General features: G+C 43.1%; 1 protein-coding gene and 2 pseudogenes across 1 annotated transcript in view; 2 read left to right on the top strand and 1 right to left on the bottom strand.

Moving 5' to 3' along the window:
• LOC124789818 overlaps positions 1 to 20999 on the top strand; it is a 274122-nt gene that overhangs the window by 199276 nt on the left and 53847 nt on the right. The window lies entirely within an intron of this gene.
• LOC124791010 lies at positions 3182 to 3373 on the bottom strand (annotated as a pseudogene).
• LOC124790230 lies at positions 6698 to 6815 on the top strand (annotated as a pseudogene).

Raw genomic sequence — 20999 nt, 5'->3', positions numbered from 1 at the left:
ATAAATTTTAAAACAGGCTTACTTATGTTTGATGTCATCTATAAAATTTTGTTTGCTGTGTTAATTGAAAGAAACACTTATTTAGCCTTGATTCACAAACTGATACGATTGACGGAGTGCGTCGAAAAAGTTCAAAGAAGAGCAGCACATTGTGTATTATCGCGAAATAAGGGAGAGAGTGTCACTGAAATGATACAGGATTTGGGGTGGACATCATTAAAACAAAGGCATGTTTCGTTGCGGCCAAATCTTCTCACGAAATTTCGATCACCAACTTTATCCTCCGAATGCAAAAATATTTTGTTCATGCCGACCTACACAGGGAGAAAAGATCACAGCAATAAAATGAGGGAAATCAGAGCTCGCGTATAGGTGTTCGTTTCTTTCCACGCTCTGTATGAGATTGGAATAATAGAGAACTGTGAAAGTGGTTCGATGAAGCCTCTGCCAGGCACTTAAATGTGATTTACAGAGTATTTATATAAATGTAGATGTACATGCTATAAAGACTTCACACCTGTTCACTTAATTTCATGACTTTTTTGTCAACTGGCATAACTGAAGTTGAACAAAGTGTGTTTTGACAGATACTTTTTTGGGTTGGTTAGGTAAAGTGTAGCCCAAGAGCCAATATATGATTACATCAATCTGGGAGGCCTCCCAAAAAGACCATCAAACTGGTCTGTGGAATCAAATTTTAGCAGTCTAGGACTACAGCTAGGTTCAAATGGCTCTGAGCACTATGGGACTTAACTACTGTGGTCATCAGTCCCCTAGAACATAGAACTACTTAAACCTAACTAACCTAAGGACATCACACACATCCATGCCCGAGGCAGGATTGGAACCTGCGACCGTAGCAGTCGCGCGGTTCCGGACTGCGCGCCTAGAACCGCTAGACCACCGCGGCCGGCCTACAGCTAGGTAATCCTCGTGTATCCTGTATGTGACATTATTGTGCAGCATGACAACTAAACTGCAGAATTCGTAGCTCAGTTTTTCCTTTCGGAGTACCGTAAGGACCATGTGTACGTGTATCACTGCTAAGAATAGTGACACAGCGAACGCAACAAGCTGTATTGACAGGATGTAGCTGCATAAGGAATAGAACGAACTTGACTACCGCTTGGCCGTTTGTCGTGTGGCCAGAGGGGCACTCCTAAAACATTTGTACAGTGTACAAGGTAAAATTTATGAGTTAACGGTTCTAGCCATGCGTCCACCATATTTGCACATGTAATATTATGGAGAATACAGACCTTTTGAAAAGAATAAATCATTTATAGAACCCTGTAATATCACAACTGGTTTCGACTTCTTAGTAGGTCATAACCAAATGTTATTTTTAAAAAGAATAAAAAGAGGGATTTGCAAATACTTGGAAACTAAATTAGAAATCAATCTAATTTCCGTACTCAACTATACATATCAGGGTACGTTACACAGTAGTTTAGACCAGAAGACGCGTTTACTGCGTGAACACATCTGCGCTTTGATTGAGGGAACTGAAGTTACACTTACACTTACAACTACGCAATTGTACAAAGTTGGTAACTCCTAAATCGTAAATAAAAGATTAAAACTATTTTACAATATAAAAATTACGGCAAGCACTGATGTAGGTAACCAAGACGCACTAGAAGCAGCGTAGACTACGCCCGCCTGCGGACGCGATCCGAGAGCGGGAAACTGACACCTAGCGGTCACAAGTGTGCACTACAAGTCAGAGGGAAACAAATGTGAAATGCAGCTAATCTCAGAGATATGCGAGCCAGTAGAAAAAGGAACCTCATCATACCAAAAGACAACAAAACACGCAAAGAGGCACAGTGGATCAAACAAAGCGAAAACGGTTGTGTCACGGAAATCACTTCGTAAATTCTGCTTCTACATTAGTAAAAGTATCAGGCTCTTCTAGTACTTCAAAACGACAATCTTTAGGAACATAATGACAGATCCCGAGATGTTGATCTGTGCGTCCTGCCTTAAGTCACTATTTTTTTAAATGAAGACTCAAAACTGCGTTGTTATTACTTTCGTAACAAATTATTTAAAGCGCACCTCAAAATATCTTCGCACTTGGCCTATATAAGATTTTCGACAGGCAATTATATCATATGATAAGTAGTCGAAACCTACTATGGTATGTGTGTGGCCATGTCTTGAGGAACACAAAAAGTAATTTCGCTACAAGATGATCACTATTTTCCCTTAAACTGTGTATCCAGTCTGTGCAGTCTGTATAGGACATAGTGTTGTATTCCACGAGGTGCACTTCTAAAGTGTTAAAACACTTTTGAAATACAGCTCATTGTTTACAACAGGACGTTCTTTATCAAATTCGCACAACCTGCGGAGCACCCTGCATGTAAAATTTTCGTAATCTATGTAAAATACAGGTCCGGTTCCCGTCAGAGCACCGAAGTTAAGCGCTGTCGGGCTTTGCTAGCATTTGGATGACCGTCCAGTCCACCGTGCGCTGTTGGCAAACTGGGTGCACTCAGCTCTTGTGAGGCCAATTGAGGAGCTACTTGATTGAGAAGCAGCAGCTCCGTTACGAAAACTGACAACGGCCGGGTGGGCGGTGTACTGACGAAATATCCCTCCGTATCCGCATCCAGTGGCGACTGTGAGCTGAGGATGACACGGCGGTCGGTCGTTACAGCCGGGCCTTCCGAGGTCTGTTCGGAGTTAGTTACGTAAAATGTAGGTAACTGAATATACCGTGTCAAAATACCATACGTAAGGAGGAAGCCCTAACATATGGACGACATAGTAATAAACATACCTGGCGTAGAGAAACAAGTGAAAGATTTCAAAACATAAAATCACCAGGTCCGGATGTAATCCCAGTTAGAGTTTACAAAGAGTACTCTACGGCATTGTGCCCTTACGTAGCTTGCATTTATCGTGAATCTCTCGCCCAGCACAAAGTCCCAAGCGACTGGAAAAAAGTGTAGGTGACTCCCGTTATAACAAAGGTAAAAGAACGGACTTTCAAAATTACAGACCAATATCCCTATCTTCTGTTTACTGCAGAATCCTTGAAAATATTCTCAGTTCGAATATAATAAACTTTCTTGAGGCTAAGAAGCTTATGTCCAAGAATCAGCATGGTTTTAGAAAGCACCGCTCGTGCGGAACTCAGCTTGCCCTTTTCTCACATGATATACTGAAAACTATGGATGAAGGGCCACAGGCAGATTCCATATTTCTAAGATTTCCGGAAAGCATTTGAGGCTGTTAACGAAAATACGAGCATTTGGAATAAGTTCACAGATGTGCGAGCGGCTCGAAAACTTAAATAGTAGACAAGTAATAATCGCACCTCAGTTATACTTCATTGGTTACGATATTGCCACTGCGCAAAGATTTGAAATGGTAGAACCCAGTATGTTGTCCTCGACGGCGAGTGTTCATCAGAGGCAAAGGTGCGGTCACGAGTGCCCCAGGGAAGTGTGATAGGACCGCTGTTGTTATCAACATGTATAAATGATTCGGCGGACTGAGTGGACAGCAGTCTGTAGTTGTTTGCTGATTATGTCGTGGTGTACGGTAGGGTGTCGAAGTTGAGTGACTGCAGGAAGATACAAGACGACTTAGACAAAATTTCCAGTTGGTGTGGTGAATGGCAGCTAGCCCTAAATGTGGAAAAATGTAAGTTAATGCGGATGAATAGGAAGAACAAATCTGTAATGTTTGGATAGAATATTGCTAGTGTCCAATTTGACACAGTCAAGACGTTTAAATATCTGGGCGTAACGTTGCAGAGAGATACGAGGTGGAATGAGCAGGTGAAAACCGGGGCAGGGAAGGCAAATGGTCGACTTCGGTTTATTGGGAGAATTTTAGGAAAGACTGGTTCACCCGTAAAGGTGACCGCATACAGTACTCTGCTGCGACCTGCTCTTGAGTACTGCTCGAGTGTTTGAGAACAGTACCAAGTCGGATTGAAGGAAGACATCGAAGTAATTCAGAGGGGGGCGTCTAGATTTAGTACCGCCAGGTTCGAAAAACACGTAAGTGTTATGGAGACGCTTCGGGAAATCAAATGGGAATACCTGGAGGGAAGACGACGTTCTTTTCGAGAAACACTATTGAGGAAATTTAGAGCAATGGCATTTGAAGCTGATTGCCGAATGATACTGCTGCCGCCAACATACATCGCTCGTAAGGACCACGAAGATAAGTTACGAAAAATTAGGGCTCATACGGAGGCGTACACACAGCCGTTTTTCCCTCGCTCTATTTGCGAGTGAAATAGGAGGAGAAATGACAAGTAGTGGTACAGGATTCCCTCCGCCACGCGACGTACGGTGGCTTGCAGATTATCTGTGTAGACGTAGATGTAGATTGGACAATAGGGCGACGTTGAATGAGAAGATGATAATGATAGCGACCTCAACACGGAGAACAGCGTCCCCGCGGGAGCAACACATTGTGTTATAACTGTCAGAAGAGACGTAGCAAAAATCGAAAAAATATGACTAAGGTCCAAAACGCGATGAAATCTCGCTAGTTATTTAAGACGGTGGAAGAAGACTGTGCAATCTGTAGGTGATGCAACAGTGCCCACTGCCTGGAACATAACAGACCGAATTCTGGCAAATAAAGTAATTTTGAATTGCTTCTCGGCACCGAATACTGTAATTTGTTGTAGCCGTGTAATGGAGGGACAGCAAACAAGGAAACTTAGGAGTGCGTAGCATTTTTCAACTAGAAAATAGTAGAAAGTAGTTACAAATAACCAAACAGCATTTTGGAAGATGTTCTGTAGATATCGCTGCAAAATGGGAACAGTACAGAGTCTTTAAACTTGTCCGAAGATCGTGTCTCAGAAATTCTGATGATGGATTTGAGAATAAGTCAGGCGAAAAATGTATGAAATAGCACGTGCTTTATGTACTTATCGGTTACAATTTGAAACTTAGAAATACCAGTTAAATGTAGTGGAAAGCTACGCGTAAATCGGACCAAAAGCAATAAAAGGAACCGCATAGTGCGAGAAACAAATTAGTCTCAAGCTTCCGCAAATGATGCAGAGTGCATGCAATGTTGTGAAAGTCAGCGGCGAAGCGAAAATATCAGCATGACGCTGCAGAGTCAGCGTGCCATTTAGAAGGAATGCTAGAGGCTAATGAGCAATGGCGATGACTCATCACGATCACCCAGTGCTGTAAGCAGCCACATCCCCACCTTCAATCTTCAAACTTGTCTGAACTACTGTAGATTGCTTGCAGTTCCCTTCGCAGTGTTCGGCTCGGAAATTAGGTAAGATGAACCTGCATTTATTGAAAGCAGCAATTCCTGTAGGTTCTGAAATCAGTTGTCACTGACAAGGTGTGACTCTTGTCTTCGTTCCCTGTCGTTTAGGACCTTTTTAAGACCACTGTTCTTACGCCGTGTTCGAAGGCTGAAGATGGTACACCATTTCTTGCCGACACGTTGGAGAGTTTGGGTTACGCCTACAAAACGGGCAACTTCACTCGCGGTGTGTTCATGAGCACGTCTAAATAAAGCAGTTTCTTTCTACCGCTCTCTCACGATTTCACTTCCACTCTTCTTATTGCGCTGACCCCACACTACAGACTGGCACATACATCCCATTTCGCTGTCATGGCGTAGTACAGCTGTGCAAGGGTTTTTTGAGCTCTTCCTAAAGGAGTGATTAATACTTTGTGCAGTGAGCTTACATTTGTTGTTCATCAGCGCCCCTAAAAGTTTCTGTCATCATCACAGAAACACATTGTTTAATCCGGTAGTCACAGCGACAAACAACTTACGCACGTGGCCAAAACTGAAAACTGAATAATCAGCTTGTCTATAACGTGGAACACACCAGCAAAATATGAATCCAAGGGAGTGGCAACCGTTGCATTGTCCCGTGGTCCCCCCCCCCCCCAGGTTAGAAGGCCCTTGCCACCAGAAAAAGAAATGAAAAAAGGAAAAATTAAAATAGAAAAGTTAGTAAAATAGGTCAGTCAATTGAAATCTTATCCTGTAGTCAAATAATCAAAGATGTTTTTTGAAATCATTCAGACGTAAAGAAGAATGAATGATTTATTCAACTTCAGTCAGCTTAAGACGCTATGTTTAGCGCGTCTTTGTACTCCTAAACGAAAGCAGACGTAGCATACGGAATTAAAGCTCACAGAAACGATATATGTAATTGTGACGCTAGGAACCATAAGGGCCTAAAGCATATCGCGGTCGATTTTGAAATTGTAGCATGTGTGCACGCTCCTGACACCTGTTGATCTTACGGTGAACCAGCTTCATCAGTGCTGTACCCCTACGCTGTATATATGAACATTTGCGAAAAGCTGTCTCGCCGATTTCTCTGATAATTCCTTCAATAGGGCCCAAAGAACAAATTTTCATTGCTGTCGGAGAGCCCACTGGCGCCCATTATTTCATAAAAATGGCTCTGAGCACTATGGGACTCAACTGCTGAGGTCATTAGTCCCCTAGAACTTAGAACTAGTTAAACCTAACTAACCTAAGGACATCACAAACATCCATGCCCGAGGCAGGATTCGAACCTGCGACCGTAGCGGTCTTGCGGTTCCAGACTGCAGCGCCTTTAACCGCACGGCCACTTCGGCCGGCTATTTCATAAAAGCTAGAAGCTATTGGAAGAAGGAGAGCTCACTTGCACCCATTTCTTCATAGAAACTGGAAGTTCTTGGAAGAATGTGGCAACGGCCTTGTCGCAGTGATAACACCGGCTCCCGTCAGGTCACCGAAGTTAAGCGCTGCCGGGCTGGGCTAGCACTTGGATGGGTGACCATCCGGTATGCCGAGCGCTGTTGGCAAGCGGGGTGCACTCAGCCCTTGTGAGGCAAACTGAGGAGCTACTTGACTGAGAAGTAACGGCTCCGGTCTCGGAAACTGACATACAGCTCGGAGAGCGGTGTGCTGACTACATGCCCCTCCATATCCGCATCCAGTAACGCCTATGGACTGAGGATGACACGGCGGCCGGTCGGTCTCGTTGGGCCTTCATGGCCTGTTCGGGAGGAGTTTAGTTCTTGGAAGAATGCGTCACCATAACCTAAAGGTCCGTTGTTTCTGATTCCAGTCCGTACAATGGACGCTGAGGATTTTAGAACCTTTAAGAGTACGACCTACCTCACTACCAGTCCAAAAGTTGATGTTCGTGGTGGCCAAGTACATTTCAGAAATTCTGCAACGATGACGTTTTCAACAGGTTGCCATGAACTGTTCTTTAAAGTAAGACATTTTTCATTGGAGTAGTTGGAGGCCACCGTCTTCTTCAAGTCACATCGAGGGAGACCCAAGTATGTAGAAAGCAAATATCAACCTTTTAAACAGAAAGACGTAACAAAACTAATAGATCAAACTTGAAACACATAGACTTAACAATACTAGACTTCACATCTGAAGTGCACAGACAGTTTTATCTGAACCACAAACCAGAAAATGTGCTTAATGAAAATCGCGGTAACGAGGACAATGAAGAGTTAGGATAGGTCATGATTGTATGGACTTGGCGCATACAGTGACTGTTCTTTATGTTCTGATTTTAGTTTCACATTAACACCAAACTACACAACAGTCAAAAACACACGGTTGCCACTAGCCTTTATATGAAAATTTTGTGGATCGATTTTAATAACAATATCCTAAATATTGATTAAAACTTTGTAACATAAAGTGGGTACATAATTTTTAAAGGAAACGTAGGATGATAAGACAAGGTTAAAAGATGAGTCAGCATATAAAACTGATGTTTCCCTCAAAACTTTGTGTCTGTGCTTTGCGCCCTTATGGTTCTCAGTTATTCATTTCAATTTGAAATGGCTTATTTATTGATGCGTTCAATGAAGACACTCTTTTCAGTCGTTATAGAGAGCTAAAATTGATAACGGCCGCCGGCCGGGGTGGCCGAGCGGTTCTAGGTGCTACAGTCTGGAACCGAGCGACTGCTACGGTTGCAGGTTCGAATCCTGCCTCGGGCATGGGTGTGTGTGATGTCCTTAGGTTATTTAGGTTTAAGTAGTTCTAAGTTCTAGGGGACTGATGACCTTAAATGTTAAGTCCCATAGTGCTCAGAGCCATTTGAACCATTTGATAACGGCCCGAAACAACTTAATATCAGTCAGAAGTTACATACAGCCATTCGGTTACAATCGAAACAGCTACTCCCGTCAGTTAATGCACCGAGAGGCTGCTTAAGGTGAACGATTAACACTTGTTATGCCAGAAAAGGGTAAGTGGGCATACCTAAGTGGTACACACTGCTAAAAATCACTTATCACCGATGTGAAACACAGCGTTAGACAATGACGACTGTAATTGTATCTACACTGAAGGTGGAGAGGGAGAAAGGAAAGGAATTATTGATGTCAGCTGCATCGAGACTTTATGCGGAAGCAGCGCCAACGAGAGAAAATGTGTTGAACTGAGACTCGAACCCGGGATCTCATGCTCAGTAGATAGTTGCGTCAACCACTACGCCACCCGGACACAATTTGCGATTGCGCGGATTGTATCGGCAAGCCTCCTGTCCAACCCACACTCCCACCGAGCGCCACCTATCGGCAGTCCCCGCCCTTGTCCTCCATGCTCGCTACTTTGAGATTCCTGCAGGAAGACGAACGTAATTGTGTATCGGCACTTAAGGTGGTGGATTCATGCCCCTCCCCCCCCCCCTTTCCCAATCGAGGCGAATCAATTATTTGAATGCGTGGTGCCTGTTATGCACCATGCGTTTATAAAATACACGACTATAAAGTCAGCGCTATTGCGCATATCACTTGATCGCCAAAGTAGGCAGTGGGAAGAATCAACAGTTGGCAGCTCGAATTCCAGCGGCCTCTGCCGATTCATTATTATTAAGAGGAGAACCCTAGAAAAAGTGGACGCACTGTACTGGAATTGAGGACACTATCTGCACTGACATTAAGACGAAGCCGGCCGTAGTGGCCATGCGGTTCTAGGCGCTTCAGTCTGGAACCGCGCGACCGCTACGGTCGCAGGTTCGAATCCTGCCTCGAGCATGGATGTGTGTGATGTCCTTAGGTTAGTTAGGTTTAAGTAGTTCTAAATTCTAGGGGACTGATGACCACAGATGTTCCATAGTGCTCAGAGCCAGCCATTAAGACGAAAACTTACCCAATTTAATCCCAAGTGAGCAGAAACAAACATTTTAAATCGCATTGCATTACGTTTATAAGACTCTTATGATTTGAAAAGTAAATTAGTTTTCCCACATAAACATAACTTAATGCCTGAAAGTCGTCTGCAATCGTTAGAAATTCGTATAAAAATGTGTTATTTCTCATGACATATGTTTGGAAAATGTATTCTTCAAGGCACAATGGTGAGACGTGGAAAGTGATTTCTGCATTCGTTCATATAGACATTCAATCGACTAGTCGAACAATATGCTCATTATGGGCGGGACATTCATGTTTCCCGCCAGTCACCTCGTCTCATAACGATGCTAAAGCCGTTAGCAGACGGACAGTGATTTCGAACACTGAGCGTTGAGCGTGCCGAGTTTCCGACGTCATATCAAGGAAAAAGCACGTTCGGGAGTCTTTCCGAACTCGCAGAGAAATAAATATCTGGCATTTGAGATATTCTGAACTTGCGTTTGACAGCAGACCAATGAGATGGAAGAAAGCCACCTGTGTCACATGAAGACATCTCTTTTCAGTAAAGGGCTGCGAGACGCCATATTGCCTTTTAGTTGAAGGTCATATGTATACATGGTGTTTCCGTAAGAGCGCGCGAAAATTTAACAGCACGTAAAGGATGCTCCACTGAACAATTTGAGGTAGGGAACCAAGGATCGGAGAAGCCACCTGAAGGAGATAGTAGGAATAAAATCGCGTTACTGTGTACTTGTTTATTTACATTAGTTAACTGCAAATACCATCATTGATACAATGAACCTATCACTTGTGCCGTATCTTACAAAATGTGTTGAAACTGACGGCCATCAACCTCAATGCAAGCATGACATCGGCGAACAAGATTCTGACGCTCCCTGACGAATATGCCTGGTGTGCTTCGAGTCACATCACAGGCAGCTACAATTCTGGCAACTAATTCCATCTCTGTATCCACTGTGGTCTCATACTTTTGTAAACCTCCGTCGTCAGTTTTGTAAAGGCCTCGTCGCTACTGCTGTGGAAGCCGAGTTGTCACTGTTGTTAAGATAGGCCAAATTTGTGATTTCTTGAAACGGCTTCTGGTGCAGTGCACCGCTAAGACAATTTGTCCCTGCCACTATCACACAGCTATGCCGCAGGGCCAGGCAAGAGGATAATAGAACGAAGGCTCTATAATACTCCAATAAATCAGTAACAAAGTCACACAAATGAGTTTAAAAGGCTTACTTATCTTTGTGAGCTGTAGTGTATTGAGATCTGAAACACTGTTTGTAATACAATACGAAAAAGGCCCTCAATGGGTAAGTGCAAATAATCGCAGCTAAACTTCACAGTACACAGCAAATGCAATTTACAATAACTGTCTGTTCACTTTTAAGAGTTCACTAAACAACGTTCCCTGTCTAAATCAGCCCAGGGCGATGATCTATAATCAAGTGGGCGAGAGCTACTCTTCTATCTTTCGAGTAGGCTTCTTTCTGTTCGTTGCCGTCCGGTCACTGACGGGTTGTACGTGGCTGGCAGTTGGCCGAGGCGAAGTCGACATCTTCAAACTCAGCGCCGCCTGTGGCGCCGGTGGAATTCCCTCAAATGGCGAGTGTCTGTTTCACTGCCACATCTTTGAGCCTGCGGTGCTTTTGCACTGGCTGTCTCTTGTTCGGACTACAAGCACATACAGAAGTGGCTTTAGATATCTCCATAAGAAACAATGAAGGTTATTCAGGTAAGGTGACCTCGCAGACCATGGAATAGGATTTCCCCAGCCTGCGGTGCTTTTGCACTGGCTGTCTCTTGTTCGGACTACAAGCACATACAGAAGTGGCTTTAGATATCCCCATAAGAAACAATGAAGGGTATTCAGGTAAGGTGACCTCGCAGACCATGGAATAGGGTTTCCCCAACCAATCCAGCGACCAGGAAATACTGTACCGGTAGTGCACCATCGTATTGTACTGTACGTCTCTGAGTAGCACTAAATAAGTCCTTGATTCATAGCACGGTATGTCATGGGACAATGTAGGCTCTGAGCACTATGGGACTTAACACCTGAGGTCATCAGATCCCTAGAACTTAGAACTACTTAAACCTAACTAACCTAAGGACATCACACACATTCATGCCCGAGGCAGGATTGTTCACCACCTCAAATAGTTTAGTGGAGCTTTCTCTCTGTCCTGCTACATTTTTGCGCGCTCTTACGGAAACACCCTGTATAAATACACGCTTTTCTAAGCTCCAGCAAATTGAGAAATCTCGAAAATTTGTCTTTAATTGTATGATTTGTTGTAAAACGTCGAGAAACGTCATATTGTTGGTTAAAGAATTACTGTAACTTGCGTATTATCAAAGTATGCTGTAACAAGCCAAAGACACTTTGAGGAGCCATCAAAAACGCATCTTTGTTTGCACAATTTGTTATAATTAGATGCTAGTTAGTAACGTATCTACGACAAATTTTCGGGAGATGGAAAGTATGGTCGCAAACAGTTCACAATAGTTGTGTCATAATGAGTAAACACATATAATTGTGAGTTGACAGATGGTGTGTTGCTGGTTCGCGTCGCACTGGATCCAAACATTTCTTGTACTAACCTTCATGTTTTCTGATACGTTCTGATATTTCCGTATTAGCGTCATAGAAATATATTCTATGATATTCGATGTTATGTAAATAGTCGTAGCTAATAAGTGCGCTCTTTCTGAGGAGTGGGTTTGTTCGATTGACTTTATCTTCAAGACAGCTTGCATTACTTGCAGTAAGATATTTTTCACTTTCTTGTTTCAAGTCTTGTATTTCACTGGTAAAGATTCTACTACTGAGTAGGAACAGTGAATAAGTAAGAGTGACTTTAGGATTACATTAAAATGTGAAAATGATAAAATAATTTTTATCCTACATGGAGAACTGTTCCAAATTTGTATCGTGCTATTTGTAATGGAACTTTTATAAGCCAATGTCCTTATTAACTAGACATGATACTTTCCTTTTTCCGTTATAACATGTTCATGCATATTGAAGTTTTTATTTATGCACACCACAGACAGAGCAACATGACTAGCGTATGAACAAGGGAGCAAATGTGTGTTTTAATAGAGCTAACGTGAGAATTTTACGCCCGTCCATTTCGTAAACAGTTTAATTTTCGAGTCAGATATAGCCAACAATTGGTGCTGGAGTGAGCTGTGATCACGTGTACCACACTGAGGCACAAGTACTTTATATGCAAACTGAGTGTGGAGGAGGGAGAAAGGTACTATTAATGTCAGCTCCATGGGAACTTTAGGCGGAGTCATCGGTGACGAGTGAAAATATGTGCCGGGCGGGAATTCGAACCCAGAATCTCCTGCTTACAAGGCAGTTAGTTAATCTCTGCACCAAGCGGACACAGTGGTCAGCGCACCTGCGTGGACACCCTCAGTATGCATCGCGGTCGACCTACACACCCACTCCGCACCGACTATCCACACTCCCTGCCCACGTGTTGCACGCTCGCTACTTTGAGGTTCCCACAGAAGATCAGACGTAATCGTGCATCCGCAATGAAGAAGGTGGATTCGTTGGCCATCGAGGCGAATCAGTTATATGAATGCGTGGTCTCTGTTCTTTCCGACACATCCGAAAGAACAGACACCACACATTCATGTAACAAGTACCCTATGCACAAGTAGCATTGTTTCTGAGCGTTCAACAGCACGTTGAACTCGCATGCTTAACTTTGACGTCTGAAAACACGGTCTGTGTGGCGACGGCTGAAAAAAAAATGGTTCAAATGGCTCTAAGCACTATGGGACTTAACATCTGAGGTCATCAGTCCCCTAGACTTGTAATTACTTAAACCTAAGTAACCTAAGGACATCACACAGCCGCCCGGAGTGGCCGAGCGGTTCTAGGCGCTACAGTCTGGAACCGCGCGACCGCTACGGTCGCAGGTTCGAATCCTGCCTCGGGCATTGATGTGTGTGATGTCCTTAGGTTAGTTAGGTTTAAGTAGTTCTAAGTTCTAAGGGACTGATGACCTCAGAAGTTAAGTCCCATAGTGTTCAGAGCCATTTTAACCATTTTTGACATCACACACATCCATGCCCGAGGCAGGATTCGAACCTGCGACCGTAGCAGCAGCACGGTTCCCGACTGAAGCGCCTAGAACCGCTCGGTCACATCGGCCGGCTCGACGACTGAAACAATGGAGTGAACCGCTAGATTGACCATTCTATTGTTGAGAACTGCATCACGTCATGATAAGTTTTACTCTATGGGATATGCGGAAAATAATCACCACAGAATTAAGGAAGCTATCCACCGACAGTAGTAGTGGCGTAACTACGCTGAGCATAAGATGGCCCTGGAAAAAATAGGGGAAAAAATAGGAAAAAATTCAAAGGAGAAGAAAAAGTGAAAAAATCAGTTAAGATTTTAACAACAAAAACGCCAGCTCCTGCAAAAATTGTAACACGTCATCAAGTCCAAACGTCCTGGAATGTTGACGGGAGGCATCGTCCTGTTGCAGGATAATGCCGCCAACACGTTGCCGAGGTTGTATCGAATACGCTGTAGACATTACCTTGGGAAGCCCTTACACTACCTCCATACAGTACCGATCTCTTCCCAGGCGGTTTTCATATTTTTGGAGCCCTGAAAAAGACATTCGTGGCTCTTGATTTGCTTCGGGCTAAGAGGTGCACGGCTGGGTGCAATTATAGTTCCGTGGGTAACCGCAAATGTATTAACAGTTACGGCAATTACTTTTAAAGTAATAAACGGTTCGCATACTTCTTTACATCTGTCTCTTTTTCATTTCACTTCCCCTTAAGTAAGGCTGTGTAGAAATTAAAAGAGGATTAAAAATTTATTTTTCTAAAGTAATGGACCATTTTGTAAATATAAGAACAAGGAAAATTTTTTTTTAAGTGAGACAAGAATTTAACTCAATAAGCACATGCATTCCATTAGCAGGTTACATTTTTACATGGATAACGAAGCTTGCTTCTTTTAAATCACCTACCGGTCTTATTGTGTTTTGCAGTACAGTATTGGGTATTGTTCTGAATATAAGAAGATTGTATTACTAGTTAAATAAAGATTTCCATAAGCAACAGTGTGGTTTTGTATTTAATGAAAATGGACCTTGGGTTGTGTGCAGTATTTCTTATGTGCATTGATGCGGGGACGAATATCTGTTTAATGTATGGATACGTGTGGTAAAATTGCTTAGTTTGTATTTCGCTCCACAAAAGCATTTAAAACAGACTGTCATATTAAATTTTTCTTACTTATTTCACTTTTTGACTCGCGTGAATGTCTATTTGATCACACGCTGCGTCGGCGACCTTTTGTTGAGTTGGAAACGGGGTGGAATAAGGGTAGGTATGTAGGAGGGGACCCCACCTTATCTATTTGACCCGATGTAGCAGGCTTCCCGACCGTGAGCTTTGTGACCCGTCATGTCAACGTCGTGTTTGCAACCATTAATATTTTAGTCGCGGTTTCCGACCCACAAAGGAAGCCGCGACAGTGGGTAGAGAGGCTCTGCCGACCGTTTTGTAATAAGAACATCCATTCGTATTTTATCCAGGCTAAGGATTGTCTGTGCACATAGAACGTAGGCAAGTTAAATTTTTACATTTCTTTTTTTTACTTTTTATTTTTAAGTTTTTTTGTTTCTGCAGCAAACGTGCGAGGTCGACTATTAACAGTTTGACAATATTCTCAATTCAGATACTGACAGCGCTTCGTGAAATAGTCACATGCCGTTAGTGTGCACTATTTATATTTTCATTTCACCTTTGTGCATATCATATCTCATATTCTATTTTTCAAGTAACCTTTTAACACAAAACAATTTTAACAGACCAATGCGAGGGTAATACGTTATGTAGCATTTTAGGATGGACGACAGAGGTTTCCATATGACATTGTTTACTTCGTTAATGGTTCAAAATGGTTCAAATGGCTCTGAGCACTATGGGACTTAACATCTGAGGTCATCAGCCCCGTAGAACTTAGAACTTCTTAAACCTAACTAACCTAAGGACATCACACACATCCATGCCCGAGGCAGGATTCGAACCTGCGACCGTAGCGGTCGCATGGTTCCAGACTGAAGAGCCTAGAACCGCTCGGCCACCAACGGTCGGCTTACTTCGTTAATTTGAAAATATGGTATAGATTGATGAATTACATTGTAGTTAGGAAAAACAGCTTCCACTTCGAAAAATACGTCATACATCTACAATGACCATTAAGAGGACAGCGAAATGCATGTCGGTTTCACTATATTATTACCGTTCAAAATGTAAGAAAAATTCGAAAGACTTACTTGTCGCCAGAAACCTCAAAAATATTCCTGATCTTTCGTCGACATCGACTGCCTTTCTCATTAACGTATTTTGTTTCTTTGTTTTATCTCGTATCAACATTAGTATCATGCTGTACGTTGCAAGACTCGTTGGAAAGTAATTTATGAAGTCTTTTGGGTACGTGATTCTTATTTGTCACTGATTTAAAATGTGACCGGTCGCTCTCTTTTTTCTAACCATTCTCTTTTTCACTGGTTTCTGTTTCTGGCAAGTCATAGCTGTATATAATTACAGCATACGTTTCTCTTGGGGGTTCGACATCTTAACCTTGTAAAACCGCGTTGTTAACTGACGATTTTGTCAATATTATGTATGGTGTGAAGTTGCTTCATTATATTGAAGGTTTGAGAAATTACTGCTGTCAATAAATACTGATCGTGTGCAGACCCCGTAGACCGAAAGTGGAAGACGCTCTGGTCAGAAAACCCAAGGTGCAAAGCTGCTTGACCGCAAATCCCACGGAATCAGTGACACCTACCAAAGGGTCGGAATCACTGCGGTCGAAAAGGCCACATAGACCTTGCCCCAGGGTCGTCATGACTAAACGCCAATAGAATCAATCAGGTAGGCCATTCCCGGGCGGTCGCGCTGCTATTGGCCAACGCCAATGACGTCAGCGTGAATGCTGTTCTACCGCGGTCCGCAAGAGTTTTAACACCAGTCTCATGAACTGAATGTTGTTAAGTGTTGGTGCACATTATTAATCGCTTAAAACTAAAACTATAATAAATAAGCGCTTTTATGCTATAATAACTCAACCTCCAAAGATTTAATATTAAGAGTTAGAACATCATACTGCGTTCAAAAACACACTGGAGCTCAGGGATATAACGAAGCAACCCACTGAAGATTTTTCTTAGCGGTAAGTTTTGGTCTGTGTGTACACATCCCTTTTCAAACGAAGGTTCTTGGTCTTAACGTAGACAGAAACTACTTTGTGATGCATTTCGGGAAACTCTGATGTTGTTGTAGAAATTATCTTTTGCATCACTCCGTCACACTTAGCAACATGTCGCCCATGAAAACTGCAAAATATTTCAAACTGCTTTATTTCTTGAGCCAATCAATTGAAGGATATTACGGAGATCCAATCATTGCCGGTGATGTAATATGAATCCGGAAGAAGTTTCTCTGAGACTGTACCCAAGGAACTGTCAATGTAATCTCACATGGTGTGAAACATTGTCTAATTTCTTCTTTTACTGCAGAAAAAAACAGACAACTGACTCTAAATAATGAAAACTACGAAGTCATGCAGTTGAGTAATAAAAGAAATTCGCTAAATTTCGGTTACATGATACATCACACAAATCTAAAGGCTGAAACTTCATGGCAGATTAAAATTGTGTGCCCGACCGAGACTCGAACTCGGTACCTTTGCCTTCCGCGGGTAAGTGCTCTACCATCTGAGCTACCGAAGCACGACTCACGCCCGCTCCCCACAGTTCTGCAAGTTTCGCAGGAGAGCTTCTGTAAAGTTTGGAAGGTGGGAGACGAGATACTGGCAGAAGTAAAGCTGTAGGGACCGGGCGTGAGTCGTGCTTCGGTAGCTTAGATGGCCCACCTCTGCCCTGGCATGTGGTGCATGCCGGGCACCCCCGTTGGGTCCGTGCTTCGGGTCCCACGTGGAGCTCACTCCCACATTACAAACTAAACCTGATTAACAGTCTGCCGCCGGCAGTGCTGCGACGCGGTCACGCGCCAGAGCGCTGCGGGCGAGGCGCGCACCGTGTGTTTTGTGTTTATTTATTTATTTATGCATTTATTTTACCTGGCAAGATTAGGACCTTCAGGCCCTCTCTTACACCTAACCAGGCATACTCAGATTCAACAAATTTCAGTGTCTACAGAAAATTAGGACATATAACATGTTATACAGTATTAATGTTAAAGAAAAAAAAATAGAGATTATAAAAGTAGTACAATGATAATTATAACAATCAAAAAATAATTATAACAATCAAGAATAATAAAAATAATAATAATAATGATAATAATAATAATAATAATAATGACTATGTATATGAAAGTAAACATATTTTTCTTTTATGAGTGTCAGTCCTATTGCTAGTTGGGAATTTTCTCGTTATATTCTTGCAGCTTGTGAGTTATTCTCATCAAGCAGAGACATAAGACGATGGAATGGGGTGAAAGAGATATAGGAGAGGTAGATAGGTTAGAGGAAGAGAAGTAGAATGGTAAAATTCGAAGCTATGATGGAGAGGAGAAAGAAAAAGATGAGGGGGGGGCACAACAATGGTGGCTATACCGTCCCTAATATGTAAGTCTTAAGTTCCCTCTTGAATGTTGAGTGGTTTTGGATAAGACGCAGATCACAGGGGAGCGCGTTCCATAGTCGTATGGCTGAGATGGAGAATGACACGGAGAAAGATTTTGTGTTATGTGAAGGTACAGCCAAGATGCTAGACGTATCCGATCTGGTATTGCGGTTGTGGAATGATGATAGGTGTTTAATGTGAGAAGATAAGTATTGGGGGCACCAGTGGCTAAGAAATCGATGAAGTAAGCACATCGTGTGGAGATCGCGTGCCTTATGTGGGCGTATCCAAACTAGCTGGGAGTATGAAGGACTGATATGATCATACAACCGTATGTTGCATACGTATCTAACACAAGCATTCATCACTAGCTCTAGGCATCTCGAATTTTCATTATTTGTGCCATGTTGAACTACATCACAGTAGTAAAGATTAGGCAAGACTAGTGTTTGGACTAATTTTTGTTTAACATGGGTTGGAAATATTTTTCTAAATTTTTGAATTGCATGTAGGGAGGAGAGCGATTTCCGGCAAGCTGTGACTGTTTGTTCTTCCCAGTTTAGGTGTTCATCCAAGATTATTCCAAGGTCTTTTACTGTTTTTTGGTATGGTAGTTGGGTACCATTGAGGAGTATTTGAGTGACTGTTTCGCGAAAGTACCGACTGATTAACTTTGGATGAGATATAAGTATGACCTGGGATTTTTTGGGGTTTAGTTTCAGACCTAGGTTCTGTGCCCATCGAGAAACAGAGCAAAGATCTGCGTTCATACTCGCTACTGCGTCAGCAATGTTCTTGGGGCTTGCACTTATGTACAGTTGGATGTCGTCGGCATATAGATGGTAGTTGCAGGAGTGAATCACTGAAGAAATATCATTAATGTACAGTGAGAAGAGTAATGGACCAAGGACAGAGCCTTGGGGAACTCCAGAGCGCACGTTTTTCCATGATGACTTTTCCGACCCACAAATGACTTGTTGGCTTCTGTTTTTGAGGTAGCTGTCGAACCAGTGTATTGCGCTGTTTGAGAAATTCAGCTGCTTCATTTTAATTAGTAATATATCAAAGTCAACCGTATCAAAAGCCTTGCTAAAGTCAAGCAGTGTTAGGATGGTAGCTTCACGTCTGTCCATAGCATGTTTAATGTCATCGGTTACTTTGATTAATGCGGTTGCTGTACTATGGTGCTTTCGAAAGCCTGACTGATATTTGTCGTGGATGTTATGAGTTTTGAGGTAATCCGTCAGCTGTTCATGGACGATGTATTCTAAGGCTTTAGATATCGCAGGAAGTATGCTGATCGGCCTGTAGTCACCTGGCGACTTAGGGTTGTCAGTCTTGGGTATAGGTTGAATTAAGCTTTGCTTCCACTCAGTAGGATATGTACTACTGACAAGAGACAGGTTGAAGATGTCTGTGATAACTGGAGTAATAGTGTTTACGACGTTCTTAATCATGCCAATGCTCACTCCATCATTTCCTACTGCCTCGGAAGAGATTCTCATAATTGCCTTGTGTACTGTGCCGGTAGTGACATGTTTTAGGAAAAACTTGTCTCTCGAGAGATTGATATCTTGGGGCTGGTAATTTGTCGCTGCGTGGCAGTTTACGGCTGTTGAGCAGAAATCGTTTAATTCTTCTGCAGACGCTTGATAAACAGCGTCAGATCTTCGCTTCCCTATACCAAAACTGCGCAGCTTTTTCCACAGTGCAGCAGGTTTTGATATGCCGCATACGACAGAGCGGGCATGTCTGATTTTGGCATTCCTCACGCTTTGCTTGGTTCTATTTCGGAGTTTCCTATAAGCTTCGTACGCCTCAGGAGTTGGGTTACGCTTGAAGGCCCTATGTGCAGCATCACGTTCATTCATTAACTGGCGTAATGCAGTGGTGAGCCACGGAGCGGGAGCTCTCTTTACCTTGACAGTGCGTTGAGGAGCATGTTTATCATACAGTGCAATAATTTTGCGACATAATTCCCGAATTTTTCCGTCTAAAGTCGGTTCATTGCTTATATCATGCCAAAGGATGTCTGAGCAATCCTTTTGAAGAGCGTCATGGTTAACATTTTTTAGGTTTCTGTAGGTTACCAGGTGAGATTTTTCTTTGGTAGTATGTACTGAGTAATTTAAGAAAATCACGTCATGAGCAGAGAGTCCTGGAGCGGATGTCTGATTGGCGCGAATTATTTTATCTGGTCGCTTTGTTGCTATTATATCTATGAGTGTATGGCTGTGTGGCGTGTGATGAGTTGGGTCCAGCGGTGTTAAACTCATATCATTGGAGTGGAACAGTCTCCTAAGTTTTTCTGCAGAGGGAGATTTTAACTGTAAGTCGATGTTTGTGTCGCCCATAATGATTATGTGTTCATACAGTGTCACGAGCGAGGACAGGGCAGACTGAAAGGAGGACATAGCACCGACGTTTGGAGGTTTATAGATTACTCCATTAGCAGTTTCTGATATGATGTATTTATTTCGAAAAACAAGAACTCTGCTTCTCCTTCGCCCTTTGCATCCGATGTGCATAGTATAGTAGGTCTCAGATCAGAGCGAATATAGGCACCCACACCACCCCCGCGTCGTGTTTCACGATCTGCCCTTAGGAGAGAGTAACCAGTGATTCGGATAGCGTCGGAAGAAATGTTTGGTTTCAACCAAGTTTCAGAGACGAGGATAATATGGAACAGCGATTGGCAGAACAGGTCACAGAACTCGTCGAAGTGAGCCGTTAGCGACTGAGCGTTCGCGTGGGCCACAAAGAGCCCGCCGCCCGAACCGGTCCGTCTCATTGTGGCCGCCTGTAGGACCGAGCGCGCTCCGTCTACCTGCTGGCCGGAAGAGGGACAAAAGCTGGATTTCGCGGGGGAAGACATATTTACAGGTGTGTCCAAGGTCGTGACTGACTCAAGCGTCTGTGGGCTAAAGGTGAAAGACAAGCTGGAGGTATCGGAGACTTCGGCCGCTGTTAAGTGCCGTTTTCCCTTCTAGACCACCATGGCGCACAACTATCGGAAGAAGACATTACGTTTCAACTTTTGTTCCGACTTCGCCCGACCCAAGGCCCTGGAGGTAGAACGATTTATACGCGATGAAGTTAAAATACCACCAACGGATCTAATTGGTATCCACTTGTCCATAGTTAGCAGTACCGTCTACGTCAAAATGATCAACGATGCAGCGTGCGACAAGGTGCTTCAAGAGGCAAAACGGGGACTGCG

The sequence above is a fragment of the Schistocerca piceifrons genome, chromosome 3 (assembly GCF_021461385.2).
Source record: "Schistocerca piceifrons isolate TAMUIC-IGC-003096 chromosome 3, iqSchPice1.1, whole genome shotgun sequence".
Lineage (NCBI taxonomy): Eukaryota > Metazoa > Arthropoda > Insecta > Orthoptera > Acrididae > Schistocerca > Schistocerca piceifrons.
The sequence above is the reverse complement of the archived record's forward strand: the minus strand, read 5'-3'. Positions and strand labels throughout refer to the sequence as shown.